This window comes from Haliotis asinina, chromosome 2 (genome assembly GCF_037392515.1).
Source record: "Haliotis asinina isolate JCU_RB_2024 chromosome 2, JCU_Hal_asi_v2, whole genome shotgun sequence".
NCBI lineage: Eukaryota > Metazoa > Mollusca > Gastropoda > Lepetellida > Haliotidae > Haliotis > Haliotis asinina.
The window spans coordinates 23,304,660-23,332,549 of record NC_090281.1 but is presented as its reverse complement, the minus strand read 5'-3'; the positions used below and the strand labels follow the sequence as shown (position 1 = coordinate 23,332,549).

At 38.3% G+C, this 27,890-nt stretch overlaps 1 protein-coding gene and 1 long non-coding RNA gene across 3 annotated transcripts in view; one reads left to right on the top strand and one right to left on the bottom strand.

The window, feature by feature from the left end:
* Positions 1 to 27,890, top strand: part of LOC137272370 (uncharacterized) — an 82,778-nt gene that overhangs the window by 15,805 nt on the left and 39,083 nt on the right. The gene's annotated exons all lie outside the window — the stretch shown is intronic.
* LOC137272369 (uncharacterized) lies at positions 7,004 to 8,544 on the bottom strand. Its single transcript, XR_010956088.1, has 3 exons — positions 7,911 to 8,544; positions 7,643 to 7,709; positions 7,004 to 7,106 (listed from the first exon to the last, which is right to left on the bottom strand). It is a non-coding gene; the product is annotated as an uncharacterized lncRNA (long non-coding RNA).

Genomic DNA, 27,890 nt, shown 5'->3' with positions numbered 1-27,890 from the left:
ACTGTGGTTTGACGCCCATTTCTGGATTCCACAACCGTGACATTTGAATAAAACCTGTGAGGTAGCCTAGTCGTCAAAGCGTTCGCACGCTTCGCCGGGTTCGATTCATCACATGCGCACAATGTGTGGAGTCAATTTCTGGTGTCTTCCTCCGTGATATTGCAAAAATATTGCGAAAAGCGGCGCAAAAGTAAACTCACACACTCACTCACTCAAATAAGAGTAAATTTTAAACCACTAGGGCCAATATGGTTGTCCATATCTTTTCAGACAAGCCAAGTAGGTATGACCGACCGGTGCCACATAATCCGATTGTTGACAGGCGTTGTCATTCGTCCACCATGACACTACTGATATCAGTCCTTCCCACAGATCTATGTTTACTCAACTTCCGACTTAATGGATGTGCTGCTTTCACAAGAACAACCGTTGAGTACCACATCACCTTTCATACGAAATGCTACACACATTAATCCATATATTAACCAAACGTTTTGTTTACAGACTTCATGATTTCTTTGGTAGCTGTTTGTCAGTTCCAATACTACAGGCACTAGCTACGCTGATGGAGTGATTACCAAAGCTGATCTAGTCGCTTTAGTTAATGTCAGCGCTCGGGATCTCGTCACCATCAGCTATGCGTGTCTGGCAGCATGAAGCATTGACAGAAACATTAGCAATGCTTCGTGGAAGCACTGACACATGAGATGTTTCTGCGCTATTTAGTGTAAATAGATTAAAGCATGAAAATATTTTACCATAGTTTTGTTACAATCTACCGGTGACAACGTTTAGGGTCATGAAAGATATTAAATTCAAATAACTACCCTATAAAGTGAAATACTATCTAATCATGTGCAATTCAGGTTCAGTCAAAGATTCAGTTCAAAGAATTGAATCTGCTCACAAGGATCATCACTTTTACACTAATACTCCTTTTGGATTAAATAAAGTCAACGAACAGTAGATAATGCATAGATTAGGAATGGTTCTGTAGGGAAGCTCAATATTTCGAATGTTGTCGAGCGTCTGATTTTGAGTCTTTTGTCTAATTATGTTTAAACACTGAGAATATTATATGTGAGAAAGGGGCATTAGGTCCATATTAATCATCACCACATTAGAGAAAAAAATACACGAACGGCGTAAATGGCTTGTGTGTAAAGTCTCTACACACGCATTGTCTGTGCCAATGAGTGAAAGGTTTAATGACCGAAGATCTTCTGGTCTTGATTTGACCAAAACGGCGGGATAAACAATAAGACGGATCACACACAAGTCCTCGGTTTGATTTCGGACATGTCGGTTTGTGACGTCCATCTTGTGGTTACTCATGTTGCTTGCTGAACGCAGGATAAAAAAGTCTTCAAACCGATGTGGATATTGTGTAAAACCCCCTTTCCCTAGAAATATACATGATACATATAACAACAATGCATGGATCGAGTATAAAAAGTACACGGAAGCTGATTTAAATCGCCCGAAATTAATGTATTTCCGGAATATCGACCGGGCCGTATTGATTTTGCTAGAAGAAAGCTTGCAAATTAACTGGGTCTTATACAAAACAAACGTTCCCAATCCCTGTTTGAATCGTTTTACGTCGTTGCATCTTGAATATATCAATTAGGGGGTTTAAGGTGCCTGAAAAGGTTCCAGTAGGTACGCCTACTACTTCCTGTATGACATCTGTAAAGAAGAAGGAGGAATGGATCACTCTCAATATCATATAATAATGTCATAAAATAATAATCAATCATAACATGTTAGCGAAATTTTGGATGAAAGTGTTTACCGTTTCAGTGAATTCCGCTAACAAAAGGGGCAATGGTGGTGAGGGTTAAAACTGTTAAAGCGTTAGCTCGTCACGCCGAAGGCCCGGATTCGATTGAACCACATCTGGTTTTAATCCCCTTAAATGTGCAGAGACCATTTATTGTGTTCCTTCCAGCTAAAATTGGTGTAAACCAATAATACCAAAATTACCAAACACATTCTGTGCAACGGAAAATGCCGTGCCAAAGACCGCTTTATTTTAATGAACGCTTTATTTCAATGAACATGTTGGTTTTGCAAAAAAGAAATATCCTGAAAATACGTTCACATGGTTTTAAAAGCGATCGACTAATTTCAATTATAACTAACTTATGATTAGTCAGTGAGTCTGCTGAGTTTTACGCCGCACTCAGTAATATTCCAGCTATATGGCGGCGGTCTGTATATAAGCGAGTTTGAACCAGATAATCCAGTGATCAACAGCATGAGCATCGATCAGCTTGGGTATGATGATATGTGTCAACCAAGTCAGCGAATGAATGATTCGTTAATCCCGTTAGTCGCCTCTTACGACAAGCATAGTCGCCTTTTATGGCAAGCATGAGTTGCTGAAGATTTATTCTACCCCGGGTAGACCTTCACGGGTCAACATATGAGTAAGAGACCCCGAGATAATTTTTCAGTTCATGGCTTATGGTGTTTTGTTTATTAAAGAAACAAACATTGATGTTTTGACGCCAAATACCTCCCCATCCATTCAGTGTTACAATACCGATGACACATCTCTTAGCATGTCACAGCAAAATCGATATGTGAAATTGACACATTTCCTTTTTATGTTTCGCTGTTAATGATTGATGACCTATAGGATGACGCAACAGAACGATAAAGACTTTCCTCAAAAAGCTCAGTGATGAGTTTATACTGAGAAAATAGCATCACGCCAGCCAGTTGTCTACACTTTCAAGGAAGTGTTTTGTAGTCTAAAGTAAGGAAGTGCTCTGTAATTTTCTTTGAGAGAATGGGCGACAGTTCGACCTTAAACATATATGAGGTTTATCGGCGCTTGCAAACACATCGTTTGGGTGTTTCACGAGCAAGGCAAAACTGATCATAGTATCTGCCTCATTAGGGTTGCGAGTTCAGAGTGGAACCAGATATCCACTAGCTGGGACGTCAATCGGACGTCAGGATCGGACGTAGTTCATTGAGTGTCATCGGATCCTTACGGCGTGGGACTTCCTTCGAAGATCCGGCTCGGAATGAAGTTCAAATAAGTCCTTAAGCGCCCATGCTTGTTTTTACGGGTAAAACCCATATGACCAGGTTCGCTCATCTGGCCGATATATGTCATTCTGTCCCAATTCCGTAAATAGGTGTTCATGATGTCGGTCGCTGGCACGCAGCTGCGAAGGGTACGGCGTCAGCCAACGAATAACCATTTGTAGTATCATTGTATATGTTCCATCATTCGCATGTCTTTTGCATATGAAATTATTCTTTGAAAAATTATTTTTTGAGTGAGTCGTTAAAAAGGGTGGTCAAGTCCAGCCCTGTAGTATCAAGCGTTCAGGATTAGTCAGACCGCATGGCTGAATATCTGGGGATTTAGTTAGTGATGGCTATCGCTGACATTACACCGTTTAGTTTAGTGATAAAAATCAAGAACAGACTTCAAACACTTTCCTTAAGGGAAGACGCAGCAAGAAAGAGGGGTGTCCAACAAGTGAAAAATCAGTTTTGTCAACTTGATTCCTTCCCCACTGCTTATCGTGAACGTTTATTGTGTCAGCGTTCGAAGCATTACGATATTCGTAAAAACATGATAAACTACAGAGTTACGTCAAGTCGTAACGTTACGAGCACTTTGCGGATCTGAACCCTGGTTAATAGGGTCACCGATGACAATAAAATGACGTCACTAATGATATCATAAGAAACGTCATTCGATATATTGTGACGTTACAGATGATATATCAGTATTTGTTCAATCGTTAAGGGTTTAAATTTTACATGGTGTTCACATTCGCGGGCGTTAAAAATGACAAATGTGGGAAAAGAAGTTCCAATGCTCTGTGCGAATGTGCCGGATAATTAGAAACTCGTTCATGTGGATTCCATCATTCTGTTCATAGCGGCACCAAGCACTCTCTGGCTTTGCAAAAGCTATAAAACTTGCATCAATCCGATCAGATCTCCAACAACGCCGAATAAAAATAGATAATTTGAAAATTTTCCGATATCTTCTCATCTTACCGAAGCTAAGGGGTCAAATTTTCTTTTTTCTTTTTAAATTATATTGAAATGTGGAATAAGGATTTTATTTGCATGACGTCAGTCATACTGGTTTAGTGATAAGTCGGTTGCCCTACAGCTGAGGTAACTCGATAAGATGAAAGCTTTTTTTACGTTGTAAAAAGTTCCAAATGTTTACTTCACGAACCTACACCAAAGATGACTGATATCAATAAAATCCTAACAGAAGGTCAGCTTTCAAGGATATCTGAAACAATTTTGTCCACCGGTTCATGAATAATTGATTCTGTTGAGGAAACACGAGTCCTTCCCCGCTGTCCAGGAACCGTCTGTCTTAGGGACAGGTCACGCATATTACATTACAAAAGCGGATTATATTTCCATGCACCGAGTCGTGGACAATATATTAATATCGCATTGATTACTACGCCGAGAAGACCGCGCTTATATTTTCTGATATGTGTACATGTACGTGCGCTGTTGGTAGCACGTCGAACCTCCATTGTTAGCCGTAGGTGGCAACACATGTACCATTGATCGGATTATGGCACTCCAATGCAGACTGATAGTAAATGGATTAAATGCGGATTCACACCACGTCTCACTTAAGCTTTCCGTCCCTGTAGTCGTCACAGCAATTCGATTATTCTTACCTCATAAATCACACGCATGATCAATAACACCTGCAAATCTCCTGACATCCACTACTCTGCAATACCTCGAAATTTCCGGACAGATGCTACTACAAGTAACACCACATATCTCCGGGCATCCACTGCTCAATAACACATAAAAATACCTAGACATCCACTACTCAGTAACGCATGAAAATAAAAAGACACCCACTAAATAACATCTGAAAATACCTCGACATCCTCTACTCAATAACTTATGAAAATAAAAAGACACCCACTAAATAACACCTGAAAATACCTCGACATCCTCTACTCAATAACTTATGAAAATAAAAAGACACCCACTAAATAACACCTGAAAATACCTCGACATCCTCTACTCAATAACTTAAGAAAATAAAAAGACACCCACTAAATAACACCTGAAAATACCTCGACATCCTCTACTCAATAACTTATGAAAATAAAAAGACACCCACTAAATAACACCTGAAAATACCTAGACATCCTCTACTCAAAAACTTATGAAAATAAAAAGACACCCACTAAATAACACCTGAAAATACCTCGACATCCTCTACTCAATAACTTATGAAAATAAAAAGACACCCACTAAATAACACCTAAAAAACCTTGACATCCTCTACTCAATAACTTATGAAAATAAAAAGACACCCACTAAATAACACCTGAAAATACCTCGACATCCTCTACTCAATAACTTATGAAAATAAAAAGACACCCACTAAATAACACCTGAAAATACCTCGACATCCTCTACTCAATAACTTATGAAAATAAAAAGACACCCACTAAATAACACCTGAAAATACCTAGACATCCTCTACTCAAAAACTTATGAAAATAAAAAGACACCCACTAAATAACACCTGAAAATACCTCGACATCCTCTACTCAAAAACTTATGAAAATAAAAAGACACCCACTAAATAACACCTGAAAATACCTAGACATCCTCTACTCAAAAACTTATGAAAATAAAAAGACACCCACTAAATAACACCTGAAAATACCTCGACATCCTCTACTCAATAACTTATGAAAATAAAAAGACACCCACTAAATAACATCTAAAAAACCTCGACATCCTCTACTCAATAACTTATGAAAATAAAAAGACACCCACTAAATAACACCTGAAAATACCTCGACATCCTCTACTCAATAACTTATGAAAATAAAAAGACACCCACTAAATAACACCTGAAAATACCTCGACATCCTCTACTCAATAACTTATGAAAATAAAAAGACACCCACTAAATAACACCTGAAAATACCTCGACATCCTCTACTCAAAAACTTATGAAAATAAAAAGACACCCACTAAATAACACCTGAAAATACCTCGACATCCTCTACTCAATAACTTATGAAAATAAAAAGACACCCACTAAATAACACCTGAAAATACCTAGACATCCTCTACTCAAAAACTTATGAAAATAAAAAGACACCCACTAAATAACACCTGAAAATACCTCGACATCCTCTACTCAATAACTTATGAAAATAAAAAGACACCCACTAAATAACACCTAAAAAACCTCGACATCCTCTACTCAATAACTTATGAAAATAAAAAGACACCCACTAAATAACACCTGAAAATACCTCGACATCCTCTACTCAATAACTTATGAAAATAAAAAGACACCCACTAAATAACACCTGAAAATACCTCGACATCCTCTACTCAATAACTTATGAAAATAAAAAGACACCCACTAAATAACACCTGAAAATACCTCGACATCCTCTACTCAAAAACTTATGAAAATAAAAAGACACCCACTAAATAACATCTGAAAATACCTCGACATCCTCTACTCAATAACTTATGAAAATAAAAAGACACCCACTAAATAACACCTGAAAATACCTCGACATCCTCTACTCAATAACTTATGAAAATAAAAAGACACCCACTAAATAACACCTGAAAATACCTCGACATCCTCTACTCAATAACTTATGAAAATAAAAAGACACCCACTAAATAACACCTGAAAATACCTAGACATCCTCTACTCAATAACTTATGAAAATAAAAAGACACCCACTAAATAACATCTGAAAATACCTAGACATCAACTACTCAATAACCTATGAAAATAAAAAGACACCCACTAAATAACACCTGAAAATACCTCGACATCCTCTACTCAATAACTTATGAAAATAGAAAGACACCCACTAAATAACACCTGAAAATACCTCGACATCCTCTACTCAATAACTTATGAAAATAAAAAGACACCCACTAAATAACATCTGAAAATACCTCGACATCCTCTACTCAATAACTTATGAAAATAAAAAGACACCCACTAAATAACATCTGAAAATACCTCGACATCCACTACTCAGTAACGCATGAAAATAAAAAGACACCCACTAAATAACACCTGAAAATACCTCGACATCCTCTACTCAATAACTTATGAAAATAAAAAGACACCCACTAAATAACACCTGAAAATACCTCGACATCGTCTACTCAATAACTTATGAAAATAAAAAGACACCCACTAAATAACACCTGAAAATACCTCGACATCCTCTACTCAATAACTTATGAAAATAAAAAGACACCCACTAAATAACACCTGAAAATACCTAGACATCCTCTACTCAATAACTTATGAAAATAAAAAGACACCCACTAAATAACATCTGAAAATACCTAGACATCAACTACTCAATAACTTATGAAAATAAAAAGACACCCACTAAATAACACCTGAAAATACCTCGACATCCTCTACTCAATAACTTATGAAAATAAAAAGACACCCACTAAATAACACCTGAAAATACCTCGACATCCTCTACTCAATAACTTAAGAAAATAAAAAGACACCCACTAAATAACATCTGAAAATACCTCGACATCCTCTACTCAATAACTTATGAAAATAAAAAGACACCCACTAAATAACATCTGAAAATACCTCGACATCCACTACTCAGTAACGCATGAAAATAAAAAGACACCCACTAAATAACACCTGAAAATACCTCGACATCCTCTACTCAATAACTTATGAAAATAAAAAGACACCCACTAAATAACATCTGAAAATACCTAGACATCCACTACTCAGTAACTTATGAAAATAAAAAGACACCCACTAAGTAACACCTGAAAATACCTAGACATCCACTACTCAATAACTTATGAAACTAAAAAGACACCCACTAAATAACACCTGAAAATACCTAGACATCCACTACTCAGTAACGCATGAAAATAAAAAGACACCCACTAAATAACATCTGAAAATACCTCGACATCCACTACTCAGTAACGCATGAAAATAAAAAGACACCCACTAAATAACATCTGAAAATACCTCGACATCCACTACTCAGTAACGCATGAAAATAAAAAGACACCCACTAAATAACACCTGAAAATACCTCGACATCCTCTACTCAAAAACTTATGAAACTAAAAAGACACCCACTAAATAACACCTGAAAATACCTCGACATCCTCTACTCAAAAACTTATGAAAATAAAAAGACACCCACTAAATAACATCTGAAAATACCTAGACATCCACTAGTCAGTAACGCATGAAAATAAAAAGACACCCACTAAATAACATCTGAAAATACCTCGACATCCTCAACTCAATAACTTATGAAAATAAAAAGACACCCACTAAATAACATCTGAAAATACCTAGACATCCACTACTCAGTAACGCATGAAAATAAAAAGACACCCACTAAATAACATCTGAAAATACCTCGACATCCTCTACTCAATAACTTATGAAAATAAAAAGACACCCACTAAATAACACCTGAAAATACCTCGACATCCTCTACTCAATAACTTATGAAAATAAAAGGACACCCACTAAATAACACCTGAAAATACCTCGACATCCTCTACTCAATAACTTATGAAAATAAAAAGACACCCACTAAATAACACCTGAAAATACCTCGACATCCTCTACTCAATAACTTATGAAAATAAAAAGACACCCACTAAATAACACCTGAAAATACCTCGACATCCTCTACTCAATAACTTATGAAAATAAAAAGACACCCACTAAATAACATCTGAAAATACCTCGACATCCTCTACTCAAAAACTTATGAAAATAAAAAGACACCCACTAAATAACATCTGAAAATACCTCGACATCCTCTACTCAATAACTTATGAAAATAAAAAGACACCCACTAAATAACACCTGAAAATACCTCGACATCCTCTACTCAATAACTTATGAAAATAAAAAGACACCCACTAAATAACATCTGAAAATACCTCGACATCCTCTACTCAATAACTTATGAAAATAAAAAGACACCCACTAAATAACATCTGAAAATACCTCGACATCCTCTACTCAATAACTTATGAAAATAAAAAGACACCCACTAAATAACACCTGAAAATACCTAGACATCCACTACTCAGTAACGCATGAAAATAAAAAGACACCCACTAAATAACACCTGAAAATACCTAGACATCCACTACTCAGTAACGCATGAAAATAAAAAGACACCCACTAAATAACATCTGAAAATACCTCGACATCCTCTACTCAAAAACTTATGAAAATAAAAAGACACCCACTAAGTAACACCTGAAAATACCTAGACATCCACTACTCAATAACTTATGAAACTAAAAAGACACCCACTAAATAACATCTGAAAATACCTAGACATCCACTACTCAGTAACTTATGAAAATAAAAAGACACCCACTAAATAACACCTGAAAATACCTCGACATCCACTACTCAGTAACGCATGAAAATAAAAAGACACCCACTAAATAACATCTGAAAATACCTAGACATCCACTACTCAGTAAAATCCGGAAATGCCTAGACACCCACTACTAAGCAACATGCGGAAATACCTTGACATCCACTACACTGTCACATCCGAATATCTCCGGACACCCAATACTCTGTAACATCTGCAAAATCTCTGGACATCCAGTACTAAAATTAATCGCCACAAACCGATATTGGAATCTTAGAGAAATTTCATTTGCCATTAAACCTACTAGTTTCTCTGTATTTCTCATACTGCAGATGGCAGAATTTGGAATTTGCTTTAACTAAAGACAATCCTCTGAGAACGAACAACTTTCGTGTCTGGAAGAAAACTAAAGTTAACAAAACGTTAATTGTAATTTTGCGGTTTCTCTGAATTTCTTACTTAGGAATTGCTTTGTAAATTTGTCAAAACAATTACTCCAAATTATGTCAAGTTCACAGCACCGTATTTGTGTGTTTGCTGCAGTTGATAGGGCATAAGTGTAATTAAAACTGGCACCAGCGTTCAACAAATAGTGTTAGCATTGACCGGATCATGCTGACAATATAAGTACTTCAGGTTTCGTTCACGTAAATAAACGGCCCTCATAGCTAATGATGTGTCAGGATGCAATGGAAAAGGGAAATGCCATGGCTATGATTTGAAGAATAATTAATTCATTACATTAATGACTTTTTGATAGTGTACTAAACAAAAAACAGTAAATAGGCATAACGTCTTTATTGTAATTATATAATAAGCTTTTGAATGGTAGTTACTCATAAAGGTCCAGGGTAGAATTGGCCTTCAGCAACCCATGCTTGCCATAAAAGGCGACTATGCGTGTCGCAAGAGGCGGCTAACGGGATCAGGTAGTCAGACTCGCTGACGTGGTTGACACATGTCATCGGTTCCCAATTCCGCAGACTGATGCTCATGTTGTTGGTCACTGGATTGTCGGGTTCAGACTCCCTTTTTCGGCGAGTGCGGCGTAAAACTAACCTCCCTCACTCACTCGCTTGAATTGTAGTCAAGATGATATAATTGAGATGCTTCAATAGCAATTTTCCCTTGTTCCCAATTGTCACCAAGTCAATTTGGAAGCAAATCATCAGAGAATCACAAGTCTTGATTGTTATTTTAGTTTTCTTCATGCTGAATATATTACATTATGAATGGATGGACAGTTATGAGAAGACAAAAAACAGAAATAACCTGAAGGCTCAAGTTGAGGAAAATTCAATAATTAAACCAATCTCCAAACATTTTTCAAACTGCTAGTCGTTATGTAAACTTTGCTGTACAGGTAATTTTGGTTAGGGACCCAAAATGTAAGTACAAACGCGTTTTAGTTTGCTGGCAAATTTGGAATCAGTGTTAACAATGAATATAACTTCCACAGAAACTGCTTTATTCTTAATATGTTTTTTTCAATTAACAGAAATACTCTTCGGATCTTTGTGATTAGCGGCATCTATTGGCCAAGTAGTAAAGGGACGTAAATAGATGATGTCCACTGATGACGTCAGATGCACCAATGGCTAATGAATATAAATTATTTGCTGGATGCAAGAAAGAAAGAAAGAAAAAAAACCCAACTTATTTGCAGTTCTTTAATCAAGGACAATATATAATTGATTCAGTTTTCCTTGTTGCCATGGCAAGTGCATTTTTAACAAAAATTGCAACTGTCCGATTGCTATCAAGATTCCATTAGTTTTTTAATGAAAACATTTTTCCTTTTCGAAAACCCAAGATGTTTGTGTGAGGTTAGCTAAATTTGCCAAAGACACTTTCTCCTGTGTTATTTATCATGAATAACTACAGAAATATAGCCAGTCCGTCGAATTAAAAAGAAAAATCGTTCAAAAACTGTTTCCAGTGGGTCGCAGTTTTCGCTATTACCACCATTTCCTCATGACTGTCAAAAGGATGCTCTGATTCGCAGAGTTATCCAGTGCAACTGCAACAGACGCATCGGAACTGATACCACATTGACTGAAGGTGGTGTTCGGCAACTGCGGCCCTTTACATCTTTGAGATTAATATTTGATACTTATTACACACAACATTAATTCTCACTGATCGTATACTGAAAGTGAAATCCCAGTTTCCAGACAACACCTTACACCAGAATGTCATTTGGGTCCTGCCTGTGATCGATGTCTGGTAGTGTTATCAGTTTCCTCCATTTGGTCATCCGAGAGCTTCAGTTTACCCAGCCAGGTGTACAGCCTTAACTATCTGGTATTGATATATCAAATCGAAGTGTTTAGATTAGGCCTAACACTGCGACGATATGGGGAGAAGAGGGTATGACGGCAATATATAAATTACCATCTGTGTCAGTCACCTTCAAATGCAAATGTATTTCATGTCATTGCTCAAGGAATTAACAATAATTGCGCAACCCAAAGAAACTTTTATCTAGGAGATTTCTAAGGTCTCGGCGTTTACATTTAAAAGTGTGCTTTTGTGCTAATGGTGTTAACTTTGGTCAGCAAGAGAAGGGTTTATACATAATCGAGTCCGGATTCAACAAACCAATGACTGATATCCCGCAAACCAATGACTGATATTATTAGGTATAGATTCAGTTTAGTGGTTTATTGTTTTCAGAGCCAGGTACATTTACGTTTACATTTATGTTTACATTTACATTTACATTTAAATACGCTCATACGTAGGAAAGGAAGTCTCATATATGAAGTATTTTCCTATCATGAAATTGTAATCATTAGACTTCGTTAAGTGCCTGCAATCACTACGTTCAAATATATCCGCTTATTTAGAATATATGGTGGTAGATCATCACGAAGACTTTATGAATTGGACAAGAATTTCTTAGATTACATCTCATAAAGAGTCAGGAGTTTCATAATCACAAAAACCTTTTCTAATACATTGTGGATGCGTGAGTTCACTTTTACACCGCACTCAGCAATATTCCAGCTATATGGCGGCGGTCTGTAAATAATCGAGTCTGGACCAGACAATCCAGGGATCAACAGCATAAGCATCGACCTGTCCAATTTGGAACCGATAATATGTGTCAACCAAGTCAGCGAGTCTGACCACCAGATCCCATTAGTCGCCTCTTACAAGGATAGTCACCTTTTATAGCAAGCATAGGTTGCTGAAGGGCTGTTCTACCCCGGACCTTCACAGGTTCTAAGACATTGTATTCCTAGCAGTGTCCACAAATCATTCTGAATCTCGCTAGGGACACAGGTCTAATCGTCATGAATTCAAACCCTATCTTCACCCGGATCATGCTGTTGGTACGTCACCACACACCTGTTCTTTCGCTAAGTATTGAGGACACGCAGAGCTTGCACTTTCCTAGCCCGAATCAACCACAGGGACACAGTAATCTGATTCTCTAATCGTCATGAGTTCGAATCCATCTTCACCCGGATCATGTTCTTGGTACGTCACCACACGCCCGTCAACGTACCCGTGTTGAGGACATGCGTTGCTTGCACTTCCGCCAAACAGAAGCCAATGTGAAATAATGTAGGTACACCAACATGAAACCCAACCCACTCATCTATTCATGCATGCAACTTCATCAACATAGAAACAACGGCGACTGATACGTGAAATGGAAGCTGCAAGTGCATACCGTGAGTCTTATGTTTTTACAAGATCAATACCAACCGATACGGAACCACGTTGGAATTGGTAACACTTTCAGTTGGCCATTAATTACGATTTATGACTGAGTGGAATACTTCCATCCTCCCGTGTGTGGACCTGAAGCACTGGCCTACCTCATCCTTGTCCCTGACAGCTTGTTAATCAGAATAGTGCTGAGGGAGTGCCTATACCTTACAACTATTTTCAATGATTCATACCGGGTTGTGATTACAAAGAAAAGATCACCAACGCCATGGCAGTGTTGACAACTTCTTGGCTAGGCAAGCAATCTTCCTTTAATTATATATATTGGACATACCATGTTGTCTTCTTATCATTCTTAGATCATGATGCTTACACCAAGAACGAGATGCGCCACTGTGACATTCAGAATTGCTAAAACATCAATCATAATGATTATAGAAAAGCAGAAGGGTCACCAAGACAATCTCTGTACAGCAAGGAGCAAATCTCAGATTTATGTGTCTATCTATTAGTGATATGCCAAGCAGGGCAGTATTCCCAGTGGCTTTGCGTTCACCAGTTAGGGAGCCATGCCGGACAACAAGGAAGGGATCGGGTACAGATCAGAAAGCCGTGGGCAGAGCAAGCTTAAAACATTCATGCACAGAGGATGCCAATAAACAGTATTGGAGTTCATTATGGTTGTTGGACGTAGCATTACGCCTTGTCATGCAACCTTACTATTCATTGTCATGATGCAACTTTGCCACAATGCTGTTCGTGAAGTTGCAACAATGAAGCATCCATTAACATCAGAGCGTGTGTTCAGTTATAGATGAGGTTAATACAGAGTCAAGGTCTGGCGTTGTTTCTAGATTGAATAAATACCTCAAAGGAATAGTTTGGAAGTCTGTAATTAAAGTTTATCTATCAAGGGAGCGGTGGCCTTAAGTCTTTAACGTGTGAACATTTTTGTGTTTTTTGGGGTGAAGACTGGATTGTATCTTGTAAAGATAAACAGCGGTAATTAAAGACTTGCTAATGCCTGATTAATCGTCCCAAATCTTCAGATGATAGGTCTTGATGAAGCTGTAAAACAACACATTATAGACATAGTTTTATTGACCGTATATATAGAGGTGTGTGTGACTACCTGTGATGTTCTTGGCGTTTTTGGGTGCTGGCCCACTGACATCAGACGCACCAGTCTCTGATTTCGCACTTAGATAAGTTCAACTGACGAGGACTCCACCAGAGTTTGCATGACCCGATCAACGCTGAAGGGTAGGAAGAAATCCCCCAGCGAATCGTACCACTGACTTACAGCTGTACTTTCAGACGCAATCAACGGCATCACAGAGGTATGTCGACTTTGCCTGGCACAAGGAAGATGATAAGCATGAAATATACTGAAGGGTACGAATAGGGGAACACATGAAAACACGAGTGTTCTATTATTCTCATCCAGGTTTCTTCACAAGCTTTGTATTGTCCTTGGGGGAATATCTGAGAAGAGATAAAGGAACACTGCGATGAAGAGGTGTTCCCTTATTTGTTTCCTTCAGTATATATATCCACGTATGAATACATAATAGAAAAAATTATAAAGAGTTTCAAAATGCTACTACTATTCTTCAGTCTAGTGGACATATGGACAGACTAACACATGTCTAACTGACGTAATGAAGTGTTGGACGTCACTTTGTCTGGAATGTTATAAATCTGAACAAATTTTGTTTCTCTAAAAGGTTGCTCGTATATTAAATTCTGCCTTGGGCACAGTTCATGGGCTTTTCTGTGTTAGATAATAAAGGTGAACGCCTGCAACGTATTACTACAGTGTCTGCTGAGCGCAATAGAATCATTTTTACGGCTAGATAGATTCTTTATTGCAAAAGATGCAGCGTTTTGGTGGAGATGCTAACACCGTTATTAAGCAAATGATGTTCCATCTACACCGAAGTGTTGCATTTATTTCAATAAAGAATCTGTCTATCCATAAAAAATGGCGACACCATTTCGTTCTATTGGTATTGTGCTGGGGCGTCACATATTATCCGGAAAGATCTTCGTGAGTTCAACTAGGAAAACTGGGAAAAGTCCGAGTAACTGTTAGGGCTACCTGTAGAGGGGGCGAGGGCCCTGAGCTGATGATGAGCCTTACTAGCCTGACTGTGCCAGGGTCACCCAACCCACTCTGCTGCATTTTCCATCTTTATCTCTAAAATCTAATTCATTTGTATAGCGCCTAGTATCCACCTTATCCACCCGGATAACCCAAGCTGGCGCTTAGGCTCTAGAAGGTTATAATCTTATGACTTTATCCAACAGGGTACCCATTTCCTGCTGGGTGAACAGAGGCAATTTGAACCAGCTCACTTGCCTTGGGTGAGACCACATTATCACATGTACTAGGACTGAAGTCCAAGAAACTCTCAGGAGCCAAGCTGCCAAACACGGTCACCCATTCAAGAACTATCCAAGCTCCACGTTTCTTACCTTCAAACTGATTCATGACCTGAGCTCTAGTCACAGGACCACACACTGTCACACCGGAGTGCGGTATTAAAGAACATACAACAAAATCGTATTCCAGTTCGCAGTTGTGTGTCTAGGTATGACCGTAGAAGCCACGGCTATTGGACTTTCCTCCCAGATTAATCTGACATACCGTGCTGTATAAGAGGTCGTTGTTCAAAGCGGCGTGGACTACAGCTACATACTTGGAACCTTAGATTGACGAAATCACAAAAGCTCTTGATTACTGGGTCCACCCAGACAACGATAAACGCGGCTGACCTACTGGTACTTAATTGTTGCGATGTCCCGTCGACTTCGTTCTCTGTGGACATCGCCACAATCTATTGTAAGTCACGGCCTTAAATGAAAGTTAATTAGTGGTGGATGTTGATCATACTCCTCATTGTCTTCGGACTAGCGGAGGGCCGACGTGTCGTGCACTGGATAATTGGAGATGGTATCAGGGAAGATATGTCTGGAGAGGGCCACTCTCCTGAGCTCCAGAACCCAAATGACAATCGCCTTCTACTGCAGCAAGAATTGGCAATGCAGTAACGAGTCATAAAATGAACCTGAATTTTTTACGAAGATTGTAAAATTGTCGCGGTGATCTTCTAATGGCTCTGTGAGTTACGTGCAGCTGCTCTTACGATGAACATTACCTGATGGTTTAAAGAAATGCTTCGAGAGACCTTTACATCAGTGACGAGTTGTACGGAAGCTCTCTTCCATACAAATACTCGAACGTTCCGACGCAGTGACATATGAAGACTCGAAAGGACAATCAATAATAGTTGTTAGCGAGTTGTGTTGAGCTATTTCAACCCGGGCTATGTGTTTGATGGAAAAATTGTGAATAGTTGGTGGTATCGGCAGGTCAAGACATGTTTCCAGTGTCGTGACTGACTTTCAGTGATTCGTTAAAATAAGTTATAAACCTGTTTTTTCCCTGACACAAAAAGGAATTGTTCCTCGACTTTTTGTCCGGACGTTTTTTTAGATCGTTTTGTTGCTTGGGATCTGTTTCAACCTGAAACACCCACGTCACCAGCCTTGTAGGCACATAAAGAAAACGTAATACACGTAATGTTACAATCATTTATGTACGTATCATTTTTGTAAAGCATTTAACGGAGACCTAGCCAAAACTTAAGTGATAACACGGTGCCTTCATCATTATGCTGAAAACAGAGCCCGTTGCACAATCGAATTTATATCATAAGTGAGTGAGTAATTTTAGTTATCTTTTAGCGATATTCCAGTAATAGTTCACGACGGGGGGCACCAGAAATGGGCTTCACACATTGTACCCATGTGGAGAATCGAACCCGGGTCTTCGGCGTGACCACTAGACTACGCCTCACGCCCACATAAGGGAATGTTTATGAAAAGAGTGGCAGCAAAAAATGAGCTTTTTTAACCCAACCGCAAGTTCATCATAAACACATGCAAAGGCACGTATTAATTCTTCAGCTGACAGAAGTATCACTGATACACGTAATTATAGATAAATGCACCAGGCATCATTACTGATGCGTCAAACAAATGTCCTGTGCCAGGCTTCAAGAAAACATTCTCAGGCAGTAAATGATGAAAACTCTGATCAAACATGCTTGAAGTAAGAGAAGTGTCTCCGAGTTCGAGCATGCTTGCTTGTATCTGGAAGGTGGGGAATGAAGATGCGAGGGGCAAGTATTGTATACAGATTGTTACGACAATCTTTATGCATGCAGATTATGCGAGGGGCAAGTTTTGTACACAGATTGTTACGACAGTCTTTATGCATACAGATTATGCGAAATGCAAGTTTTGTATACAGATTGTTACGACCATTTTTATGCACACATCTTATGCGAAGGGCAAGTTTTGTATACACATTGTTACGACAATCTTTATGCATACATCTTATGAGAGATGCAAGTATTGTATACAGATTGTTACGACAATCTTTATGCATTCAGATTATGCGAGGGGAAAGTTTTGGATACAGATTGTTACGACAATCTTGCATACATCTTTACACGAAACAGGTGAAACGATTAAGAAACAAGGCTTTATTTCTAGTTCATGTGGGTAAATGTGTTGAAACTGGCCGTTATTGATCAAAGTCAGATGATTGAAGCTTGATAAGCCTGTTGGTCAAATATGTTTCTTGTTCCTTGCAGAAGGTCCGGTTCATAAGAACAAAGTAACAGATCAACAAGAAAGGATGTAAACATTGATTGCCATGAAGTGCCAACATCTTGTCTAAATGGCTTAGTCCCAAGATTAACATGGAATTATTCCAACAATGACCCATATACGCTATCTTGAAATCAATATTCAATAGCGCAAGGTAATCATGTGTAGCTAATTCCAGCAATGAAAAATCAAATATTAAAGAACCGAATAAACTGAACGGGCAGTACATTGTTCTTTTTCATCATTGCGATAGAGGAGAACATATTAATTTAATAGTCTGTGTTCTTTTGATGAGGCAATAATTCTATCATGTGAGAACACAATCTTTTTTCGTTTGCGATCGAGGTATGTCTACTTTGTGGTGGTTTATGACCAGTGAACGGGTTATATCCAGGACAATGAAACTTTGTTGTTTAACACCGTAATATTCCAGCTCTATGGCGGCGGTCTGAAAGTATTCAGGTCTATATCAGACAGTTTAGTGATCAACAGCCTAAGCATCGATCTACACAACTGAGATACACTCGCTGATATGATACGTGAATATCTAAAGTTATCAGTATATCAGAGGTGAGAGTGTAGCTACCAACATGTGCTCAAATCTTTCCCATACACTCGACATCATGAAGTTGAATCCCTTTCATCTGCCATTTAAATGAACTAAAATGTAGATCGATAGCATTTGTCTTTACAGTCCAGTTACCAAACTTAGCTGATATCCATTACCCGATATCATTACATCTTAGACAAAACATTTGTATTCCATTACAACTGTTCAGAAAAAAACATTGCAACTTCCTCCGTGTTCATTATAACAAACACTGGTGAACGTTTGAATGCCTTGCTGTCAGTGAACTGAAGTACGCGAGCTCTACATTACAGGCACTGCCAGTCATGTCTTTTAATGACCTTGACCCCTGAAGATCCGGTTAGAATTGAACTTCAGTAACCCTTGCATGTCGTAAGAGGTCGTATTATGTGGTGGTCAGGCGGGCTGTCTTGGTGGAAACATTTCTTCGTATCCCATTTGGTAGATCAATGCCCTTTGTATCTGCAACTGGATTATCCGATCCAAACTTGATTATTTACAGTTCGTTGTCTCGAATATTAATGAGTACGGCCTTAAGCAACATACAAACGGAAGACCACAGACGGATGATTGGATTATCATTATTTGGGGGCGATGGGGTAGCCTTGTTTGTTAAAGCGTTCGCTCGTCACGCCGAAGGACGGGTTCGATTCCCCGCATGGGCAAAATATGCAAAGCCCATTTCTGGTATCCTCCGCCGAAATATTGCTGGATTATTGTTAAAAGCGGCGTAAACCAAAACTCTCTCAATGTCGTTAGTTGCATATGGTGCTCTATACAGGCCACAATGTGGGAGAAATTAAACATTGTTGGTGATGAAGTGAAGTTGAACGGGTGACCATGTTGAGTAAGCTGTGTCACTTCGCGTTTCTATAAATTTGGCCTTAGCTAACAACGATCGAAATACGCCCCTGTTACCCATCAGCGAATGGGTACCCGACAGAATTAGACGGCATGTGAATGTTATCTTTAGGATCCTCATCGGAAGGATTGGTTGTGTATCGACCAGAGTTAAGAATGATCGACTGACCTGAGTAATATTATCGTGTATCTCTGGTGAGCATCTATCCTAGTTGAAATATGATTTATAAATCATTATTCAAAACAAGTTCAACCTCACAACAGATTTGTACATCACTTACACAGTAGACGGGTGCGGAGTGAAGAGTTGATGTAGCTTTATCAATACACCTGAGCACACAGATGCGTTTTACAGATGCTCTGTCAGGCATTGATTAACCATATTCTGTTCTCACAATCCTAAAGACAACATAAACTGTGGAATTGTTGTTTTTATACAAGAATATTTTGATAACATATAACGCAATCTGAATATCACATTTCATTCTTTATTGTATCGGTCAGGCAGAGAGCAGAATAACACGAAATGTTAGTTATGAGTTGTTATCTGTTGATGTTTAGAAGTTGGAAATGAGACAGGATTGTTATCAGGGTACAGTTATCCGTGGAGGTTATTACATTTAGTTTTAAATTTGGTTTCACATATTGATTACAAGGCTGGAAGTCTTACAAAAGATCAAAATGGCGATGTTTTTGAAAGAAAATCACCTGACACCATGGCCATAAAGAGTGTCATGTTGTTTCTACCAGTGCTTTCATCTCCTTTTTCGAATCAGATATAAATGTTCTTAATCTGACACCCAATGATGAATGAAAACATAAAACATTAGTTCGTGTTCATGTTTCAAAGAGTATGTGTAGCACTTGAGTTTGAATAAAAGTTAAATTAATTTTTTTTCCAAATGTCGTTAACCTACACCACCTTTACACCACCAGTGTCCTGTAATTCATGCCGAGTCCTTCACGTCGCATTTATCGATTTGGTAAAATTTAATAAACTGGTTCCATTCCCTTTGTGTCTTAAATCGATAGTCAGTCGTTGAAGGAAACGAACTGGATACACGTCCATCGATAATGAAGTAGAATTATTCAACATTAAAACCTAGGAGTATCTGAGATAAGGTATCACATATTGTTGTCTGATGAGCATAAATGCGAATAAGATGTGTTCTTAGGAATCTCAATCTTCTCCAACTTCCAAGTTACAAATCACATTTGGGAAAAGAACGTTCAGTTCTACAGTTCCTTAGCTGTTCAGCAATGCACAGTTGGTTATCTAGCGCTTATCATCTTTCGCAGTTATCATATAAAAATATTACTTGCTCAGAGGTAATGAAAGGATGGTTTGCTATTCACGTGCAATGACTTCACAGATAGCTTCCTAAAGGGGCGAATCTGAAATATGAACGATACAGACAGGAACGACAGTTCTGTTATCAGGCATAATACTTCTCGTAAGGCTGTCAAGATTCTGCATGCCTTGTTTTGTCCAATCGACTGCTCCAAAGGAATAGGAAAGGACTGGCTCTCAATGTATTTTTTATTAGCATTATTAGTCTGAAAGTAATCAGTAAATTAGAACAGTTAAATTATGTAATCAATGTGCTTCGGATTGGCGGTGTAGCCCAGTGGTTACAACGTTCGCTTCCAACGTCACAGACCAGGGGTTTTATTGCCAACATGGTCGGTATGTGTCTCGACATTCCTTGTTTTAGATGTCCCGCGATGGTATGCAATTGAACGGCACCAATAGGTTTTATTGTCATATAATAATACTTATTTTGTTTCTTTCTTTGGTCGCTTCATAATCGCATCCAATATCATTTCAGCTGAAGACATTTTTATGGATAGTAGCTTCTTTTATTCTTTGTCACGACGTTTCAATGCTAATTCGTGCTCCTTCATCAGGTAAATGCCCGTCAAAGGCACATCCAACACGACGGCCTTTAGATGATGAAGTCTAGATCAAATAAGTGATTGATATGAAACACGATCGACACAATCTGGCTATGATAACACGTTAGTTGCTGAAACTAGACCCCTAGCCCACTAATCGACTCCAACGGTCAGCTAAGGTTCATCAGGATCTATTTGAACACGGGATCACTACGGGGTCACGGGAAATCAAACATAAATATATCGCGAATATGAAATTGAAATGATTAGATGAAACTACTGTTTAAAGTATCTGTTCAAGGGTGGGTGTTGAACATATAATTCAGAGTCTCACAAGACGTGATTCTGTTCAGAATTCATCTGTGATTGCAAACACTGCTTACAGTCCGTTGATTATTTGTTGGTCACTGTGATGTATCACAATATCGCAGAACATCAAATCCGAATCGACGAGAATATACGGAGGTAAATGTTTAATGGGTCTTTGGTTTTTTTTCATTTACAACTGCCAAAAGCTCGAACTGGTCCGCATTAGCTTGATGAATGTGTTAAAGAATGATTTTAAAACGATTCCGTTTCCCTTTACGAGGATACATGATTTGGACCCTAGTCAATAGTTCAGCATACGTATTATGAAAGAACTGCAATCTAGGTTAATCTTCTCTCTGCCCTAGGACGTGGATCGGAGCCAACAATATAATCACGTTCCTCTCTTCGTGTTAGAGTTATGGCACTGTTCGCAGAAGACAATCAGCATCATGACCATTCGTGCATGATTAATATACAGAATGTGCAAAGTTCTGACGGAAATATAAAAAAATAAACCAAGGACAATTATCGGCGTTGTTCTGACTGAAAATGGAACAACTAGATTTTACGAACTACAGCGAACGTTACTAATACGCGGTACAAGCAGTGCAGTCATATAAAATAATGCGTGCTGAACAATGTATCAGTTACCGTTTTAATATCTGATTATTAGCGATGTCATGTAAGACAGTAAAACAACTGAGTCCCGGGAAGGGTTTTTATGATCTGTTGACACCATGTTCCATCCGAAAACCAGCTGTGTTCCAAGACATTACAGACATACATCACTTCCTGATTGGACATCGACAGAGACATGTTCGAATACCTAAAGGTTAGGAATGCCCTGTCCGTCAAGTGCATCTGGTTCTCGACATACGGTGTAATTGGACTTTATACCAGATACGAGCAATTAGAACAGAAGTTAAACGTTGGGACAGTGTCATGGTTCTTAGCACTACATCACTTTCAAACTGCAATGGGGAAGGTCAAATGGTTTATGTGGTCACTCATCACGCAGAGAAAATGGGTTTCGATTTTCTTATAGTGAATTTGTGGCAACCTATGCCTTGACATTGATGGAAGAATTGCTGCACCAACATGGACAACACCCCATTTGCGATCAAGGCATGTGTACAATATGTTTTGGACATCATATAATATGTTTTTGGTAGTTACATCCATTTCATTATAAGCACTTTCTCAGAATGCATCACCACTGACGCAACCTATATCTGTATTGTAATTATCATAAGAGGTAAGAAATACTTAAACGAACCGAACTATTTAAGGTCTACATGCACTGTTTCTCGACTAACACATATGGGTATCATGAAACACTGAGATTGGTACACCCTTATGGTCGCACTATTTCCTGGATCTTTTGGATTCTGATAATGTCTTTATCCTTATGATAATGTCATCGACTCTACATTCATGGTCATGTTATTAAGTCAGTCCTTATGATCAAGTCGTGGAGAGAAGCTTAAAGGATATATCATTTGTTGAACCCTACCGATCATGTCATTGACTGTACCCACTTTGTCGATGTATTTTCTGTATCCTTATGCTATGTCAATATCTGCACCCTTATCATTTCATCGTTCATATCCTTATTATCATGTCATTGACTGTACCCACTTTGTCGATATATTTTCTGTATCCTTATGCTATGTCAATGTCTCCACCCTTATCATTTCATTGTTCATATACTTATTATCATGTCACTGACTGTACCCACTTTGTCAATGCAGTTCCTATATCCTTATGTCAATGTCTCCACCCTTATCATTTTATTGTTCATATCCTCATATCATGTCATTGACTCTACCCAAGTTGCCTTGTCCTTGTCTATACCATCGTAGCAATGCCGTTGACTCTACCCAGTTTGTGGTTTCATTGTTTACATCCTCATTATCACGCCAGTGACGCTATCCAGGTTGTCATTTCAGTACCTTATCACCATGTCGCTGAATCCACCCTGCTTATCATTTCATTGTTCATATCCTCGTTATCATGTCATTGACTCTACCCAGGTTGTCATTTCATTACCTATATCCTCATGGCATGTAATGGATTCCACTCCCTCTCTAATTGCCCACACAATTATAACCATGCCACTCACTGTATTTACCGTGGCGTTACTGAACACACTTGATCATAGCATTGGTTCTGCCATTAGCGTCATGTACAGCGGGTTCTAAATTTCTGTGCGCGACAGTGTCCCAGTATTCTTCTTGGGTAACTCACTTGTAATACGTTGCCACATATTGAAAATAAACAAAAACTATTCTACGCTACTGTCATATCAGTGTCAGAAACAAATCAAAACGTCACAGCAAGGCATTTATGCCAATGTATGAAGATATGAGAACAATGTGCAGTGTTATATGTGTGTGCAATTGTTATGTGTGTTAAGAGAAACAATAAAGAGTTTATTTACGTGTTAACATACCATACATACCACAAGGCCACAATATGCGGCATAACAGTACGATGTACGAGGTGTAACAGTACGATGGTTCAGTAAATTTAATTACCGATGACTGACAAACTCATTAGCCCACAGAGGTTCATGATATAAAGGTGATGTCTGACTTCAGATTCCCTCAGGACCAGGATGCAATGCATCCACCGGAAGCTCATCAATAGCATTGCAATATTAATATTCCCCAGTTGGGATTTTGTTATGATATATTTATCTATATGATGACTACACGTGTCAAAGTTAATATGATTAATATATATCTGTATTATTTATTTCTTTGAATTCCCTTATTGCCAGGCGCACTCTGACAAGTAATTTCACAGATGAGAATCTTCGTCATGTTATCCCTGGAGGGGGACTCTATGAACAAGTTAACTTTACCGGTATGTAGATTAGTTCGATGCAGTTCATACCTTAAGTGTCTGGATTCGATGGATTTGACACACCCTTAAGAGCATTTCAAACGGTTAATCATCTGATGTGGAAGAAAGCCCATTGTGACGTAGATTTGTGACGAGATTATGACATATACAAGTCTGGCTTGCGAACTCGTACACTGGGTTTGATACTTACTTTGTCACATGTCCGAAACTGAAAAAAAGAAACCACTAGGAAATTAAAAGGATAAAATGAATTTCTTTAGTTCGCATTTTAATATACTTAAATCCTGAACTGGGAATATAAATATTGCAGTTTCATAAATAAATGAGTCCTTAATAAGTTTTCTTAAACCTTCCACATGCTTCGGGGAAGTGAAATAAACCTGAACCCGTTATTCGTTTTTTGTTCAGTGTTAGTCGGAGCATGTGACACAGTTACTTCATTCATTATTCTATATCTTTCACGACTACCTTGTTGACTTGTCCAACACGTTCCAAATGTTGTTTCAGATGAGCAACTGACTAGGTTTTGTCTGTGTCCATGACGGTTTATAACTCATCTTTTCCTAACACCTAGGATCGTTACTGTTTTGATAGTGATTCATAAACACATGCTCAAACACATTAGGAATTGTACGACTGCTTAAAGCAAGATTTCTTGTGGATTTGAAACGATTTAGTCACATTTACATTGTCGCACTCAGACACATTTGAGTTTAGATTTTAATGTTGTTGGTTGTTTTTTCACGTGTCATCGCCACAATTTACTCATTGGAAACTCCACGACATTGTGTATCTCTTTTTCATGCCTGTTTTAACTTTAGTATGTGAGACTGCTTTACATCTGTCAAAAGTTTGTAGTAAAGTTTTAACTCTAATTCCAGTTATTCTCAGCGGAACTTACATATATAATAAACAGAATGTGGAGTGAAATCGATGACCTTTTCAGTTTCAATTTTTGATCACCAGAGCCGTTTAAAATTTCATATTTCTTTCCTGTTATCGATCTAATAAGTGGCATCATCCTGTTCAATGTCTTCCACCCCCTCAACGACACCCACACCATCGCCTTCAACTACGTCATTGATAAAACAAATGCTGTTCCCCCGGGAAATATTCAACCACGTATTGCAATGGCGTCGACTTTCACAGAAGTTTCGAGAACTGACTGGAGCGGACATAATTGAAATCAGCAACGTAATTTCGTGAATATAGGTGTTTCATAATACTTCTGTACTTTTAACATCCACCGTAAATCCAAGACTGTAGAGACTTTGGGGGAATCGTGTTTCAAATGTTTGGACATATCAGCTTTGTTCCCCAAGTCAATTCCTTTCATTGATATTGTTAAAGACATATACTCCTACATAACCCAAAAAAATATGTTGGGTCACGCAAAAGCTTGAGTTGTCAGATCGCCGAGTCTCTAAGTGAGAAAATACCCGTTAAGCCATATTGAGGTTAAAACCGGGCAAGTGAGCAGAAATCCTTAAACGTCGTTCATATTATTTTCATATTAATTTAAACAAAATGTTATTAATAATTCTGAAACAATAGAAATAAACAAGTGATTAACACCCAAGGAGACACCTGTTCTTTGTTTATCAGTGTGATGCATTGTCCGAACGCTGGGAGGTACAACTGACACACGATGGAGTGGGTGTCGTTGAGGTACAATACTGCTTCGTCTCCCCTCACCTACCCATTACAAAAAATGCAACACTCCCCCCCACCTCCCCTAAAAAAATATACAAAAAAACCAACAAAAAACAAACAAACAAAAAACGATTCAAACGAAACAACCAAACATTGCTTTGAAACTTTCTTGCAAATATCGAAATAGTAATCACTTGTTAGGGTGAAAGATGTTTGGAAGGAATTTGGACTTGTAATCTATCTTATCCAGGTGCACTGCAGCATTATGTCTGCAACGATCACGTTGCATAGCAGGCACATAGCAGAATGCCCTAAACAGGAAGATGTCGCAATATTCTCATCACGTTCCAGTATATCACCATTTCTATTCCTCTATCATATTGTTGGACGTCTAATCCCACACTCAGCATCAGTCCAGGCGGTCTGTAAATAATAGCCCATGGACCGATCAATCCAGTGATTGATATCCTGAGCATCGGTCAACGTAATTTGGATACGATGATAGGCATGAACCGAGTCAGCAAGCTTGATGCCCCGATTTCGCATGTCACCCCTTACAAGAAACATAGGTTCCAAAATACCCATAATTCTAACCCGAATCTAACTCACAGGGGCTTATCATCTGTAATGGAGGAATTTGGTATTTTCAGGGGAAATGTCTCTACCGTCAAAGGAATCGGTACTTAAGCTGATTCCGGTTGATTCCCGAATACATCAAAGTAATAAAGATCTATTTAGAGGTAGTGAGTGTTTATTGATAGAAATCGATCGGATAAACTTCAAAAGGAAAGGGCGAAGTAAGGATTGGGTCTCCTTTCTCCCTTAGGATAACATGCTAGAAACTCAACAAATGTTTTGGATTTCGCTATAAGACATGACCATTATATAGCGGTACTCGTGTTTGTAATATTTGCATGTTTTGGTATTTTAATGTCAGTGCATACAGACGCAAGACTGTCACGCATCCAAAGAGATTTTATAATATTGGAACATACCGAGTTTTTGTCCCCAAATACCACCGCTTTGAGAATGTACTAGTTAGGTGGTTATTTGCTCTATATAATATAATATAATATAATATAATATAATATAATATAATATAATATAATATAATATAATATAATATAATATAATATAATAGTAACTTAGGACAGATGAAGACATGTAATGTGCGAGCGTGTGTGTGCGCACCTCTGTGTGTGTATTCTTAGATTTTCTCTTAAAGCTGCCACAAAGAAGTCCAAACGTTGCAACAGATAGAAAGAAAAATGAATAACAGCATGGTCAATCAGGTTTATAACAATATTTCAAATTCACGTAATTCAAACTTTGAAATATACTCAAACCTGATACAAACTCTTACTGATTTCATTTCACAAAGAACGAATAAAAGCAATATATGAATCCAAGACAAGTAGGATGGGAACATCTTACAAATAACGGGTTACGCAACTGACAACGTGAAGGCCACATTCAGCCGCAATGACAAATGATAAGTGTCTAACGAAAATAATTCGACACAGGCCTAGGGCACATTTGTGTTGAATTCCACCATTCAATTTCATTCAATTTGATTCAATTTAATTGAAATATAAGCACGCGGTATAACATGTCGAGTATATGAATACAGATTTGATCTGTTCGCCATGTATACATCCCAAACAAGAGCTGTTAATATCCGCTCCTCATCCCGATCAAAGTGTCTATCAGTCATTTTAGTCAGGTAAGCCGATTGACGCCGGTAAGAACAGACAAACGCTGTATGGAGATTAATGAAAGCCAGGATTACACATGAAATGTCAGTTGCCGTCTCGGCTTGTTCATTTTATTGTGATTCATCGCCAGACCCAAAGGTTACAGCCAAAGTAAGCATTGTGATGTATATGGAATCTCATATTGATAATAAATCCTGGGACTAA